The sequence below is a fragment of the Dendropsophus ebraccatus genome, chromosome 11 (assembly GCF_027789765.1).
Source record: "Dendropsophus ebraccatus isolate aDenEbr1 chromosome 11, aDenEbr1.pat, whole genome shotgun sequence".
In the NCBI taxonomy this organism is placed as follows: Eukaryota; Metazoa; Chordata; class Amphibia; order Anura; family Hylidae; genus Dendropsophus; species Dendropsophus ebraccatus.
In genome coordinates this window covers 48,124,341-48,136,343 of record NC_091464.1, presented here as the reverse complement: position 1 = coordinate 48,136,343, position 12,003 = coordinate 48,124,341, and the positions used below count along the sequence as shown (strand labels likewise).

At 46.6% G+C, this 12,003-nt stretch overlaps 1 pseudogene; it reads left to right on the top strand.

Annotated features, from left to right (window-relative positions):
* The window catches only part of LOC138767389 (oocyte zinc finger protein XlCOF7.1-like), a 51,542-nt pseudogene that overhangs the window by 22,090 nt on the left and 17,449 nt on the right, over positions 1-12,003 (top strand).

The following is a 12,003-nucleotide window of genomic DNA, read 5'->3' as shown; positions in this document are numbered from 1 at the left end:
TATTGCTCATTATTAGAAGGGGTGGGTGCTATGGGGACAGGCAGTGCTCCTGACAGTCTTACCGGAATGAGGAGTTAAAGGCTAACTGCACAGGAATGGGGCCAAGGATGAAGGTAAGAGACATACATCTTGTAGCCTCCTGCGCAATAGGGGTCTATCAGCATGTTAGATTGTCTAACCTGCTGATAGTTCCTCTTCACCCTTACTTATGTTTAGTTACAATACTGAAAACCAATACTGCTATATCCAAATTCAACTAAGTTTGGACTAAATTGCCTATATGCAAAAATTCTTCTATGTGAGATTAAAGTGTTACAACTTATCAATGCCTTGTTAATGTTTTAAATCTATTGTCATGTATAGATTATTTGAGGATATTATCCCATTCTGTGATTTTCGGTGCTGATTAACCTTCACTTTATGTTGTGTTTGATCAAGAATATCCTACTGAAGGACACATTAGAATGTAATATATTGTGGTCTTTTTCTCCTAGGTGCCCCCCCCCCATCCTATAGTATTTCCTGGGTTTCCCTCTAGTTAGGTTCTGTACTTGGTACACTTCTGCATTTGGTAAAGATAATTATTTTACAGACAGAATCCCGTTTTTTTATGGGATGTAGAGGTTTCAGTTTCCCCTTTTATATTGGGGTTGGTAATGTCCCTCATAATAACAGCTTTATTGGGGTTTGCTGCCTCCTTTATGTTTTTTCCAATAATAAACTCTGCAGCTTGTGCTATATTCTTATTTGCCATATAGCAAACCCCTATCAAAATTTAATTATTTATGATATCTCTGTATATTTCTACTATAGAGACACTACATGTTCTTACCCTCATATTTAGATATTCCTCTAGTGTGGGCTTTATACAGGACATTATATAAAGGTACACACCTCCCCATTTTTACAAGTTTACAGTCCATTCTCTCAAGTCATATCTATCATTTGACTATATATGAGTTATTCATGCTCTGTCATTGAATCCAGTTCATCATTCCTTTTGGTTATAGCTGTGGTCAGCTCTATTATGTGATCATCACCCGCCAAACCAACCCCAGGACAGATCTTTGATTAAAAACAGTTATCTGATGGTACAACTGTTTGGGGGGTCAGATTGTAGGTACAGTCTCTAACCATTTAGAAGCAGCTGTCAAAACTGACGGCTGCATTTAAAGATCCTTAAAGCGACTCTGTACCCACAATCTGACCCCCCCAAACCACTTATACCTTCGGATAGCTGCTTTTAATCCAAAATCTGTCCTGGGGTCCGTTCGGCAGGTGATGCAGTTATTCTCCTAAAAACAACTTTTAATCCTACAGCGCTTACATTTGTATATGCATTAGGCTGGCACCACCTCTGTCCTTCCTCCCCACCACCCTCATCATTAGGAATGATCCAGGAACATTTACTGCTGTTTGAGCTTTGCACAGGTGTCTTAACGATCCGGCCCATGTTTATTATGCACACAGAAGGGGAATAGAAAGCAATCTGCCTGGATCATTCCTAATGATGAGGAGGGTGGGGAGGAAGGACAGAGAGGGTGTGCCAGCCTAATGCATATACAAATGTAAGCCCCGGCCGTTAGACACAGCGCTGCCGGATTATAAGTTGTTTTTATGACAATAACTGCATCCCCTGCCGAACGGACCCCAGGACAGATCTTGGATTAAAAGCAGCTATTTGAAGGTACAAGTGGTTTGGAGGGGTCAGATTGTGGGTACAGAGTCGCTTTAAAGGGGTTATCCAGCGCTACAAAAACATGGCTTCTTTTCCCCCTCTCGTCTCCAGATTGGATGGGGTTTCAAACTCCGTTACATTAAAGTAAATGGAGCTTAATTGCAAACCACACCGGAACTAGAGACAAGAGAGGGGAAAAAGTGGCCATGTTTTTGTAGCGCTGGATAACCCCTATAACATACCTCATCGGTGGTTCAGAGGTCTGATTGGCTCCCTCCCAAGAGATTGCTGGGAGGTGATGTGGAGCCAAGGTGACTGATTCACCTGAAATCCAGCACCATATCTGGCCTGGACTGAACCAAGTGCCGATATAATAGATTGATGCAGTACATAATTATGCGTTGATCGCTATGAGAAATCAAGGTATTGCTCATAGAAGTCCCTTACAGGGTCTAAAAAGGTGTTGATTTTTGAAAAAAAATTAAAACAAGTTTTTTTTGTGTGTTTTTTTTACCCCTTTACCCCCACAATACGTATACATACCCTGTGCAGCAGGAGCATATATATACTTTCCTAAAGTGAAGGGGTTTTTTATGTGTGCGGGACTGCTGCAGTGAGAGCATCAGTGTGCAGTTAAGACATGATTGTGTCTGGGGTTGGGAGATAATGACAGGCAGCTGCGATCCCTCAGCTGCCTGTCATTAACCATAGCTTAGCAAGCTCCCAATAACGTACCGTTACGTCAAGGGTCCTTAAGGAGTTATAGCAACTAATTACATCTGAGCTTTCATTTTACCAGTGGAATTTGAGAAATAAAAGCTGCTTTGTGATTGGTTGCTATGGGCAGATAAAACAAGATTTGTGCTTCCTATTTTGCAACTCTTGCAGAGCTACGACTCCCAGAATGCCCTGAAAGTCTATTTTATATGTGTTATATTTTTTAGGCTATGTTCACACAGTATATTTCAGGCAGTATTTGGTCCTCATGTCAGGTCCTCATAGCAACCAAAACCAGGAGTGGATTGAAAACAAGGAAAGGCTCTGTTCACATAATGTTGTAATTGAGTGGATGGCCGTCATTTAATGGCAAATATTTGCTGTTGTTTTAAAACAACGGCTGTTGTATTGAAATAATGGCAGTTATTTACTGTTATATGGCGGCCATCCACTCAGTTTCAACATTGTGTGAACAGAGCCTTTCCTTGTTTTCAATCCACTCCTGGTTTTGGTTGCAATATGAGGACCTGACATGAGGACCAAATACTGCCTGAAATATACGTAGTGTGAACCCAGCCTTAAAATGTATACTTGCTTTGTTTAACGCTCTGCAAGCAGCTGCGGGGAAAAGCCCCTCCTACTATGTTCTATGGCTAGGGAAATTTTGTTATTTTATGCTCTATGCTTTAATTCAAGGTCTGCACTGGGAGTCTTCACCAAAAGATAACAGCTAAAGAGGTTGGAGACTAATACAACGACTTCTTATGTAGAATGTTTGAACACACCTGTGTCGTCCTCCTACATATTGAAGTTTTCTTGTAAAGATATAAAGGGTGCGTTTAAATAGAGAGATTTATCTGACAGATTTTGGAAGCAAAAGCCAGTAATGGATTTGAAAAGAGGATAGATCCCAATCTTTGCTTTATAACGATCAGTGTTTAGATGGAACGATATATTGTATAGAAAATTTGTTTTGCGATAGTTTTGCGATAGCTTAAGCCTATCTCGCACATGGGTAAAATCAGTGAACGACTGTTTACACAGAACGATCTGCGAATTTTTTGCAAACGATCAACGACTATTTATTAACATGTTCAAAGATCAAAATGAACGATTTTAGCTAATCGCTTGATCGTTTGCTGCGTTTACACGGAACAATTATCGTTCAATGCGATCGTTATCTCGAAAATTTGCCCGATAATCGTTCTGTGTAAACGTAGCATAAGGGTTGTTCCCATAATAAACAGAATCAGCTTGAACACTGGCTTGGTCTCATGTGTTTGGTTGATACTCGCGGCAGACTGCAGCTGCCATACAACTTTATTCTAAGTCTCACCCTAACAGTACCTACTGTAAAGTACAATATGTCACAAAAATATTCAGATTTGCATGGACAAATTCAGTGTTGGTCTGTGGTACCTGGGGCCCACCAATGAAGAACAAGTGAGAAGTGACATGCTGACATGGTTCCATCCCAGATTTATCTGGATCCAGGATGTCTACAGCTGTTTTTTGTGAATTAACAAGTTTTCAGTCAAACTACAAGTACCAGAATGCCCTAAACTTTTATGTGTAATCTGATTTTATTGACAATCGTGCAACGGTAACAGATACAGGTTCAGCAATCAAGCAACAAAATGTGACCTGCAAGTCACATGGTGTCAGGTTTTCCATTATAACGAAACGAATTTGTAGAAACAGTCAACAGTCATAATAACATGACAGGGTGCCCAAGGACACCATAAGGAAACGGCATAAAACAGCAACTGTATAAATGCAAACTCAAAGAAAAAGGTTAGAGAATATAAGGAAGGAAGGCAAGAGATAAGGGAAAAGCAGAGAGGGAGAAGAAGAGGCCATGGGATTGGGGGGGATGGACACCATCGCCGGTTCAGCTTAGCAGCCTAAAAACTCAGAGCCCCTGCACGCCAGGGGCTATCGAATAAGAGCCAGAAACTCCTCAGAGTCCATGTACAGGCGCCAAGGAAACCACACTTTTTCGAATTTGTCCGATCTATCATGAGCCTCAGCCACCAATTCCTCCATTCTGCCAAGGTCCCTGAGTTCACCTATCCACTCTGCTATGGTGGGCACAAGGGGAGATTTCCAATGTCGGGGGATAACTAAGCGGGCAGCGGTCAGAAAATGTTGCAGGATTCCCTTTTTGGTCTTAGAAAGAGATCCGGGAAGTTTAGACAGCAAGGCTAATTGGGGCGAGTTGACGACAGTCTGTCCAGAATATGCATTGTATATTCCTAAGACCTTGTCCCAAAAATCGTGGATTCCCGGGCAGGCCCACCAGATATGTAACATGTCGCCTGCTTCTATCAGACATCGCCAACAGAGATCAGATGTCTCAGGGAACATTTTATGCAAGGTGACCGGACAGTAATACCACCGAGAGATGATTTTGTAGTTCTTTTCTTTAGCCTTAGCAGACATAGAGATACCATGAGTCAGTTCGCACATCTTCTGGACAGACAGCATCAAACGAGGTAGCAAGGTCGGCTTCCCATTTAGCAAAGAAGGGGGCTCTATCAGGACTGACAGTACTGATCAGGATCTGATAGATAACCGAAATGCAATGTGGGATTGGAGAAGCAGAGACAGCCAGGTTGTCAAAATCAGTGAGCGCAGGAATGTGGGTGCCCCGCGGAAAGAGGGCCCGGATGAAAGAAACCAACTGACCATATTCCAGCCAGGATAGCCGACCTCTTGTAGACTGGGCTTGAAGGGAGGCCAAAGAGGAGACAGTTCCACCCGTCATGCAATCCCGCACTCTAGGACACGTAAACCGGTCCCACAGCAGGAACGCGTGTGCCTGCCATCCGGGCTGGAATTTCGGGTTTTGAAGTATAGGGGAGAGCGGCCCAGGGACAGTGGACAACCCCTGTTTAGTGACCCATCTATCCCAGACGCAGAGCGTATGTGACATCAGAAAAGGAAGGCTTGAAAGAACGGAACGGTCCCCGGGGGATATCCAGGGGAGAACGGAGGGGCTCACCGGGCACAAAGAAAACATCACGTCTACCCACCTTTTCAGGCCTCTATAGTGCACCCAGTCCAGGACTCCACGCATAACCGCCGCCTCATGGTAAAAGCGCAAATCAGGCAGACCCATGCCGCCCAAAGATCTGGACTGCGTGAGAACTGCATGCTTAATCCGTGGCCTGCTCTTACCCCACACAAATTTCGAGACAGCTCGACGTAGAGTCCTGAAAAAGGCCACTGGCACTACAATGGGAACAGTCTGGAAAATGTACAGTAGTTTGGGAAGAATGTCCATTTTCACAATAGCCATCCGCCCAAACCAGGAAGCCGGTTTCAAGAAGTACGAGGACATCTCCGAGAGGACCTTGTTCAGCATGGGGGTGTAAGTCAAAGTAAAGAGAGAGCTAAGAGCAGAAGGGACTCTAACACCTAAATAGGTGAGAGAGTCCTCCCGCCACTGAAAAGGAAAGGAGGCCTTGACCGTGCTAAAGACATCGGGTGGGATTGAGATGTTAAGACCCTCAGTTTTGGACAGATTAACCTTGAAATTACTAAGGTCACCGAACCGTTGGAATTCCTGTAGAATAGAGGGGAGAGAAGTGACGGGGGAAGATATGTACGGAAGAAGATCATCTGCGTAGAGAGCCAATTTGTGGTGGTCCTGCCCAAATATCGCCCCTTTGATCGCTAGATTCTGCCGAAGGGCTACAGCCAGGTGTTCCATCGTGAGGATGTAAAGCATGGGAGACAAGGGACAGCCCTGGCGCGTACCATTATGGATTGCAAACGGACTAGAGAGTACGCCATTGGCCCGCACCCGGGCAAGAATACAACGCCATGATCCTTTCCACAAAGTGCGGGCCCAACCCCACCCCCGCCAGGGCCGACCGCAGGAACCCCCAATGCAGTCTATCAAAAGCCTTTTCAGTTCAATGGAGAGTAAGCACAAAGGAGATCCCGTACGGCCAGCCCATGACAGTAGCAAAAGCGTCCTAAGGGTGTTGTCCCTTGCCTCCCTGCCAGGAACAAAACCGACCTGGTCAACATGAATGATTTGAGAGATGAGAGGGCTCAAACGAGAGGCCAATACCTTGGCATAAAGTTTAAGATCGCAATTGATAAGGGAGATAGGGCGGTAATTTTTGCAATGTTTAGGGTCTTTACCAGGTTTGGGCAAGACCACCACATGTGCCTCCAGGGATGCCCTAAACTTTTAAAGTTCTCATGGTAGGCTGGGAGTGGTAGTTTCTGACAGGTTGTATGAGGGATCCTGGTGGCTGCTATCTGCATCACAACTATCAGCCCTAAAGGCGCTGCAGTAAATCTCTCTTATTACCTTATTATGACCATACATCACTATACCGTCACACTGTAAAGGGCCTCTTACACAGGCCGATTATATGCAAGAAGCGTTTCTAGCAACGCTCCTTCGGCCGATAATCTGCCCATGTAAAAGTCACTTTGATCAGCAAAGGAGCATAAAAGCACTCAATCTTCAGCTGATGGCATGTTTACACTATGGTAAAATATATTGTTATCGTGGCCGGTAGCAATACACTTTGTAAATGGCCGCACTAATGATAAAATGGTAGTTGGTGCAGCCTGGCCGTTTGATTCATTGTGCCTTCTAAAGTCACTGCAAATTAACACTAATCTCCCTGATTAGCGCTTGCTTGCGTCCTTGCACGGCTCCATATCAGGCTGTGTAAAAGGACCCTTACTGACCAAATACAGTAAACCAAGACCTATATTACCAATAATGTCAGAATATAAAATAAAATATATATTATTGCCAAACCTTCACCACATAGTGGCTTATACCCCTATGCTATTACTAAAATCCAGTATACCAAGACCAATAATACCAGTATATACCATATCATTACTAAATAACATCCAGTATTTCAAGACCATTAATACTAGCAACAAAACCAACAATACCATATAAGAAACAAATATTATTGCCACACCTTCACCACTTCATTACCTCTCCGCCTGCCCCGCAAATAGGTAGTATCCTCCTCACATCCCCATGTAGTGGGCATCCCCCTGTAGGTATATTCTCTTCTAGTTGGCTCCCCCAATAGTTAGTATCCCCCATGTTGTAGGTAGTATCCCCTTTAATTAATGCACCCTTGTGTGTGTTTGCTGAGCACAGGCTGATGATGCAGACGGGGCACAGCGTGATGTCTCAGGAGGCTTGGCTGGATCCCCTAATCCTCTGCGTGATTCACCATTTCTGACCAACCAGAAGCAGGTGCTGCAACTTCACTGATTGTGCAAAAGTCAGCAGTGAAATTCTGGCTATGTACACATCAAGTTTCATTGCAGTACTGCAGTGTATTCACAAAAATGATGCCGTAACACAATTAAATGATGGTAAATGCCACAGAGGATTAGAACCGGCACTGCCAATCCCACCTGCCCCCAAAAAACGAGGTACTGTATAAACAGTATTTCCAGTGTAAGATAATATCCGATAAAGTCCTTATTGTGGGCTTAACCTCAAAGATGCTTGATTATAATACGTGTGGGGAGATGAAAAAAAAAATTAATTTAAAAAAGCTATTTACTTTATTCCAATGTCGGCATTACAAGAAGAGAATACAGCATGCTGTGTGGTGTTAAAAGTAGGGAATACAGTGTGCTGTGTGCAGGGCCGGCCTTAGGGGTGTGCGACCTGTGCAACCGCACAGGCGCATCCCTCCAGCAAACAGAAGGGGGGCGCCGGCCGGCTGTTGTGCCGACCCTGTGATCAGTGTTTCAAAGCTGTCAGCTCCTCTCACAGGGAGCCGACAGTGCAGAGTGTGGTGATGTAATGGGCTCTGTGAGGAAACACTGCAGCTGCACATCACACTGTCTGCTAAACTTTCAGTAGTACGCTCCTGGGCTCTTCCTCCCTGCTGTTTCCTGTTCCGGCCCCCACCTGAAGCAGAGCAGGATACTTTCATTTTGTGCCTCCTGTGCAGCTTCATTTAGCTTCCTCCTCCTCCTGCTGTCAGGACTTGGTGGAGGAGGGAGGATGATGACAGCACCACAGCCTGCACAGCACAGACAGCACATGGGGGCCTGGAAGCTGTCTGCAGGGATGCCTGTGCTCTGCCTGCCATCCTGATGACCATTATTTCTGAGGCAAGAAGTCCTGACCCTCTTCTAAGGATAGAGAAGGTGAGGGGACTGCACCATACAAGATTAGACAAGTGTGTCTGTAGTCAGTGTATATCAGTGCATGGGTGTCTGTAGTCAGTGTATATCAGTGCATGGGTGTCTGTAGTCAGTGTATATCAGTGCATGGGTGTCTGTAGTCAGTGCATGGGTGCATAGTCAGTGCATGGGTGCCTAGTCAGTGCATGGGTGTCTGTAGTCAGTGCATGGCAGTGAAAGAGTGTCTGTAGTCAGTTGGCAGTGAAAGGGTGTCTGTAGTAAATGCATGGCAGTGAAAGGGTGTCTGTTATCAGTGCATGGCATTGAGAGTGTGTCTGTAGTCAGGTGACAGTTAGAGGGTGTCCGTAGACAGTGTATGGCAGTGAGAGGGTGTCTGTAGTCAGTGTATGGCAGTGAGAGGGTGTCTGTAGTCAGTGTATGGCGAGTAAAAGGGATAGAATTCTGTGCGAAGCCCCTGCTATGGACTCTGCTCAGAATCCTGCCTGCCTTAGTGTGTCAGTGCGATGCCTCCAGTGCCTCCGCTCTCTGCTCTAAGGGCGGGTTCACACTACGGAATTCTCGCGGACAATGTCCGCGGAATTCCGCTGTCTGTCCGCCCGCACGGGCATGCTCTAAGGCCGGCCCCTAAGGTCTGCCCTAAGGCCGGCCCCATCTGCCCTAAGGCCGGCCCTGGCTGTGTGGTGTTACAGGTAGAGAATACAGTGTGCTGTGTGGTGTTACAGGTAGAGAATACAGCGTGCTGTGTGGTGTTACAGGTAGAGAATACAGCGTGTTGTGTGGTGTTACAGGTAGAGAATACAGTGTGCTGTGTGGTGTTACAGGTAGAGAATACAGCGTGCTGTGTGGTGTTACAGGTAGGGAATACAGCGTGCTGTGTGGCTGTCAAAGGTAGTAACTGTGCTTACAGGTAGAAAATACAGCGTGCTGTGTCGTGTTACAGGTAGAGAATACAGTGTGCTGTGTGGTGTTACAGGTAAAGAATACAGTGTGCTGAGTGGTGTTACAGGTAGAGAATACAGCGTGCTGTGTGGTGTTACAGGTAAAGAATACAGTGTGCTGAGTGGTGTTACAGGTAGAGAATACAGCGTGCTGTGTGGTGTTACAGGTAGAGAATACAGTGTGCTCTGTGGTGTTACAGGTAGAGAATACAGCGTGCTGCAATTAATTTAGTCACACAATGAAACAGCAATGTCCGGAGGAAGGAAGACCCTGATGCTTCGCGGGGGGGGGGGGGGCGCCGAAAACAAATTTCGCACAGGGCGCCATCTGCCCTAAGGCCGGCCCTGGCTGTGTGGTGTTACAGGTAGAGAATACAGTGTGCTGTGTGGTGTTACAGGTAGAGAATACAGCGTGCTGTGTGGTGTTACAGGTAGAGGATACAGCGTGTTGTGTGGTGTTACAGGTAGAGAATACAGTGTGCTGTGTGGTGTTACAGGTAGAGAATACAGCGTGCTGTGTGGTGTTACAGGTAGGGAATACAGCGTGCTGTGTGGCTGTCAAAGGTAGTAACAGTATGCTGTGTGGGTGTTACAGATGGAAATACAATGTGCTGTGTGGTGTTACAGGTAGAGAATACAGCGTGCTGTGTGGTGTTACAGGTAGAGAATACAGTGTGCTGTGTGGTGTTGCAGGTAGAGAATACAGCATGCTGTGTGGTGTTACAGGTAGAGAATACAGTTTGCTGTGTGGTGTTGCAGGTAGTAACTGTGTGCTGTGTGGTGTTACGGGTGTAGAATACAGTACTGTGTGGCGTTACAGGTAGTAACTGTGCTTACAGGTAGAAAATACAGCGTGCTGTGTCGTGTTACAGGTAGAGAATACAGTGTGCTGTGTGTTGTTACAGGTAAAGAATACAGTGTGCTGAGTGGTGTTACAGGTAGAGAATACAGCGTGCTGTGTGGTGTTACAGGTAAAGAATACAGTGTGCTGAGTGGTGTTACAGGTAGAGAATACAGCGTGCTGTGTGGTGTTACAGGTAGAGAATACAGTGTGCTCTGTGGTGTTACAGGTAGAGAATACAGCGTGCTGCAATTAATTTAGTCACACAATGAAACAGCAATGTGTGAACACAGCCTAGATGTTCTGCAACAGCTTTGGGTGGGTAATGGGCAGGGTGGAGGACTGAGGGAAAGCATTGCATTCTGGAACCTGTAGTACTGTGTACAACTGCTGAACCAGGAAGTACAACCACACAATACAGAACAAAACCCCCCCAAAAAATGGATTTTTGGTAGTTTCAAAACTGGCATAGATAGGTAAGTAATGCTATATGTTACCTGGAGTTCCCATTTGAGGGTACCTTCACACGTACCGGATCCGCAGCGGATTTCACACTGCGAGTTTGTAGCGAAATCCGCTGCGGATCCTGGTAGTGTGAAGGTCTATGAGGTTACATATCCGCAGCAGAATTTTCATTCCACTGCAGATAGGTAACCCGGCCCTTTTTTCCCCTCCAGCCCCGGCCTGGAGCATGCTTTATTTGCTCCAGGCTGCTGCTTGCTTTGGGGCCTCCCAGCATCACCCGGTGGCCGACCGATCAGCGCGCTGCCCTGCCGCAGTGCATTGATTGGCTGGCTGCCGGGAGATGCTGGGAGGCCCAGAAGCAAGCAGGAGCCTGGAGCAGGTGATGTATGCTCCAGGGCTGCCCCCGGCCCAGAGCATACACTACCTGCTCGGATCTGCAGCTGTGTCTGAGGCTCCTGGCTCCCCTCGCTCCTCATCAGCCAATCAGTGCACGGCAGCACTGATTGGCTGATGGGGAGCGAGGGGATTCGGGAGCTTCACACAGCCGCGCCGCCGAGCAGGTAATGTATGCTTCGGGCCGGGACGGCGGGCAGTGGGCAACCGAGGGGTTAAAGGGGCTGGGTAACACATCTGCAGTGGAATGAAAATTCTGCTGCGGGTACAGGACCCTATGGAATTTCACTATACCTGGTTCTGCAGCTGATTTATCTGCAAATCGCAGAGTGAAATCTGCTGCAGATCCAGTACGTGTGAAGCTACCCTAAAAGTGCAACAGAAAAGGTCTCTTTATTATGTTGCACACAAGGGTGGCAATGTATAAAAAAGTTTAATATAAAACCCCTTTAAAGGGGTGCTCCAGCGTGGGGGCAGTTTTTTGGGGAGACCGGGGAGGAGGTGGCTGAAATAAAAGACGTCCACTTACCTGCCCGGTTCCAGCAGCGGGTCCCGCATCACGGCGCTCCGGTGCCCTGCCGCTTCCTGGTGTCTGACGCCACCCGAGAAGCTACGTCTCAGGGCCACTCAGCCACTCAGTGAAGGAGACGGGATACGTTTGAAGTCCGCTCGGATCCTGTAGCGTCTCGGGCGGCGTCAGACACCAGGAAGCGGCCGGGAACCGGAGCGCCGTGATGCGGGACCCGCCGCTGAAACCAGGGAGGTAAGTGGACGTCTTTTATTTCAGCCACCTCCTCCCCGGTCTCCCCAAAAAA